Source organism: Oncorhynchus tshawytscha, linkage group LG01 (assembly GCF_018296145.1).
Source record: "Oncorhynchus tshawytscha isolate Ot180627B linkage group LG01, Otsh_v2.0, whole genome shotgun sequence".
NCBI lineage: Eukaryota > Metazoa > Chordata > Actinopteri > Salmoniformes > Salmonidae > Oncorhynchus > Oncorhynchus tshawytscha.
Window position 1 is genome coordinate 63,135,959 of NC_056429.1, and position 4,412 is coordinate 63,140,370.

The window sequence follows — 4,412 nt, forward strand, 5'->3', positions numbered from 1 at the left end:
GTGCTCTGTGCTCTGCGCCCGTGGCTCAGAGCGATCCAGGCCCTGTGTTTCCAGGGCTCCCGCTCTGTGCTCTGCGCTCTGTGGGTCAGAGTGGCCCAGCCAGCCGCTGCACAGGTCCATACGTGCTCCGCTGTGTGCTAGAGAGCAGCCGAGTGTTATTGTTGCTCGGGTGGGGTGGGTCAACTGCACATGGCTACACACAAGCGCGCAAGCGAGCCTCGTGCCTTTTTGGGTCTCAGTCACCCGCGTAAGCTGGCCGGCCGGCCCTACGTAGAGAGGATACTAATATTGTCAGCGGCACCCACCCACACACACACACACACACACAAAGTGACCGGTGCCCCACCCGTGCCAAGTGCGCTCAGCGGACCCGATCAGTGGAGCCGAGCGGCCATGGCCGTGCGTTTTACGGCCGCGCAGGTTCTAGAACAGATCTTGTCCAGTGTGGACCAAGAAGACTACTCAGATTGCCAGGAGGAGGAGGAGGAGGAAGAGGTTTCGGAACACGAAGACAGGGAGGAATACAACCCCGAGCGCCGTGAGGTCGACGATGCTTCTTCTCCCTCTTCTGAGGAAGAGCCCGAGGAAGCACCCGAGGACGAGCACGAGGACCGACATGAGGAAGAGATCTCCTCGGCCCCGGACTAACGGGAGACGCCGTTGCTGTCGAAAAACGGCAAAATCGAGTGGTCCCCCGTGGCCTACGGCCGCCACCGCGGGGCCCTCGCGATCTGCCATGCCGGGCCGGACCAGACTCCGGGCCCCACGGCCCGCGACCCAGGCCCGCGACATCGTGTCCGCCTTCCACCTGTTTGTCACACCGGCGATAGAAAGGATAATTGTGGAAACGACGAACCTGCATGGGGCCAGAAAATACGCCGACGACTGGCGACCCATGGACGCCACGGACCTGCGCGCCTACGTAGGGCTGCTGATCCTAGCGGGCGTCTACAGGTCCCGAGGCGAGACGAGGCCACGGCAAGCCTGTGGGACGCCGAGAGCGGCAGGACTGTGTTCCGAGCCACCATGCCGCTCAAGGTCTTTCACAGGTACTCGAGGCTGCTGCGATTCGACGACCGCCAGTCGAGACCCTCCAGACTCGCCACGGACAAACTCGCAGCCATACGGGATGTCTGGGACCTGTGGGAGGCGCGGCTGCCGGCCCTCTACATCCCGGGGCCCTACGTGACGGTGGACGAGCAACTGGTCCCGTTCAGAGGTACTGTGCGTGTGCGTGCGTGTGCGCATGTCTATGGAGAGGTAGTGCTGCTGTAGCAGCGGTACAAGCAGCGTCTGTAGCAGCACTAGCAGCATGTGTAACACAAAAGGCCGTTGGCCCCCAAGACACAGTAATGACACTAATCTCTTGTCCCCTTTCCAAAAGGCCACTGTCCTTTCCGTCAGTACATCCCCAGCAAGCCGGCGAAATACGGCATCAAGTCGTGGGTGGCCTGCAACTTCAAGTCCAGCTACGCTTGGAAGATGCAAGTGTACACCGGCAAGGCGGCCAGCGGAGGCCCCGAGAAGAATCAGGGGATGCGCGTCGTCCTCGATCTGACAACGGGGCTGAGCGGTCGCAACGTCACCTGCGACAACTTCTTCACCTCCTACGAACTGGGCCAGCGGCTCCTTGAGAGGAACCTCACCATGGTGGGCACGGTGAGAAAAAACAAGGCCAAGCTACCGCCCGCGCTGCTCGAGTCCAGGGGCAGACAGGTCCTGTCCTCCAGGTTTGCCTTCACGCCCACCACCACTCTGGTGTCCTACCTGGCAAAGAAAAATCAGAACGTGCTACTTTTGAGCACGCTGCACACAGAGGGCCACATTAGCGATCGCCGCGACAGGAAGCCGGCCATCATCCTAGACTACAACTGCAACAAGGGCGGCGTGGACAACCTAGACAAGGTGGTCGGCACCTACAGCTGCAGACGGATGACTGCCCGCTGGCCCCTGGTTGTCTTCCACAACATCCTCGACGTGTCCTCCTACAACGCCTTTGTCATATGGCGAGAGATCAAGCCTGACTGGATGCCTCGCAAGCGGAACAAGCGCAGGGTGTTCCTCGAGCAGCTGGGAAAGGCACTTGTGAAGCCGCTGATCCAAAGAAGGCAGCATCTCCCCCGCACCGAAGCTGCGTCAGCACTTGTCAAAGTCCTACAGAGTGCTACGGCGGCGGCTCGTGATCAACAGCGCGAGGGCCCTGCCACTGGCACAGCCGCTGCCCCGCTCGTTGCCCCGGCCACCGGGGCAAGTAAGAGGAAGAGGTGTCAGCTCTGCCCACCCAAGAAGGACTCCAAGACACACACGGTGTGCTGCAGGTGTAAGAAATACATCGGCAAAGGCTGTTCACACGCCTATTGTCACTTGCGCACATTGGACCTTTAGCCAGGATGGGACAGGGTGACCCGGAGGACGCGGGGACTAGACACAATACGAGGACGACGGGAGGGTTAAGTTACAAGGCAATATCAAGTCAAACTTCATTTGGCACATGCTCCGAATACAAGTTCAGACCTTCAAAATCAAATCAAATCAAATTTATTTATATAGCCCTTCGTACATCAGCTGATATCTCAAAGTGCTGTACAGAAACCCAGCCTAAAACCCCAAACAGCAAGCAATGCAGGTGTAGAAGCACGGTGGCTAGGAAAAACTCCCTAGACAGGCCAAAACCTAGGAAGAAACCTAGAGAGAAACCAGGCTATGTGGGGTGGCCAGTCCTCTTCTGGCTGTGCTGGGTGGAGATTATAACAGAACATGGCCAAGATGTTCAAATGTTCATAAATGACCAGCATGGTCGAATAATAATAAGGCAGAACAGTTGAAACTGGAGCAGCAGCACAGTCAGGTGGAAGTTGAAACTGGAGCAGCAGCATGGCCAGGTGGACTGGGGACAGCAAGGAGTCATCATGTCAGGTAGTCCTGGGGCATGGTCCTAGGGCTCAGGTCCTCCGAGAGAGAGAAAGAAAGAAAGAAGGAGAGATAGAGAACGCACACTTAGATTCACACAGGACACCGAATAGGACAGGAGAAGTACTCCAGATATAACAAACTGACCCCAGCCCCCCGACACATAAACTACTGCAGCATAAATACTGGAGGCTGAGACAGGAGGGGTCAGGAGACACTGTGGCCCCATCCGAGGACACCCCCGGACAGGGCCAAACAGGAAGGATATAACCCCACCCACTTTGCCAAAGCACAGCCCCCACACCACTAGAGGGATATCTTCAACCACCAACTTACCATCCTGAGACAAGGCTGAGTATAGCCCACAAAGATCTCCGCCACAGCACAACCCAAGGGGGGCGCCAACCCAGACAGGATGACCACAACAGTGAATCAACCCACTCAGGTGACGCACCCCCTCCAGGGACGGCATGAGAGAGCCCCAGTAAGCCAGTGACTCAGCCCCTGTAATAGGGTTAGAGGCAGAGAATCCCAGTGGAAAGAGGGGAACTGGCCAGGCAGAGACAGCAAGGGCGGTTCGTTGCTCCAGAGCCTTTCCGTTCACCTTCCCACTCCTGGGCCAGACTACACTCAATCATATGACCCACTGAAGAGATGAGTCTTCAGTAAAGACTTAAAGGTTGAGACCGAGTTTGCGTCTCTGACATGGGTAGGCAGACCGTTCCATAAAAATGGAGCTCTATAGGAGAAAGCCCTGCCTCCAGCTGTTTGCTTAGAAATTCTAGGGACAATTAGGAGGCCTGCGTCTTGTGACCGTAGCGTACGTGTAGGTATGTACGGCAGGACCAAATCAGAGAGATAGGTAGGAGCAAGCCCATGTAATGCTTTGTAGGTTAGCAGTAAAACCTTGAAATCAGCCCTTGCTTTGACAGGAAGCCAGTGTAGAGAGGCTAGCACTGGAGTAATATGATCAAATTTTTTGGTTCTAGTCAGGATTCTAGCAGCCATATTTAGCACTAACTGAAGTTTATTTAGTGCTTTATCCAGGTAGCCGGAAAATAGAGCGTTGCAGTAGTCTAACCTAGAAGTGACAAAAGCATGGATTAATTTTTCTGCATCATTTTTGGACAGAAAGTTTCTGATTTTTGCAATGTTACGTAGATGGAAAAAAGCTGTCCTCGAAATGGTCTTGATATGTTCTTCAAAAGAGAGATAAGGGTCCAGAGTAACGCCGAGGTCCTTCACAGTTTTATTTGAGACGACTGTACAACCATTAAGATTAATTGTCAGATTCAACAGAAGATCTCTTTGTTTCTTGGGACCTAGAACAAGCATCTCTGTTTTGTCCGAGTTTAATAGTAGAAAGTTTGCAGCCATCCACTTCCTTATGTCTGAAACACATGCTTCTAGCGAGGGCAATTTTGGGGCTTCACCATGTTTCATTGAAATGTACAGCTGTGTGTCATCCGCATAGCAGTGAATGTTTACATTATGCTTTCGAA

General features: G+C 54.7%; 1 pseudogene; it reads left to right on the plus strand.

Moving 5' to 3' along the window:
- Positions 1-736: 736 nt before the first annotated feature.
- On the plus strand, positions 737-2,385 carry LOC121847425 (annotated as a pseudogene).
- Positions 2,386-4,412: the final 2,027 nt, after the last annotated feature.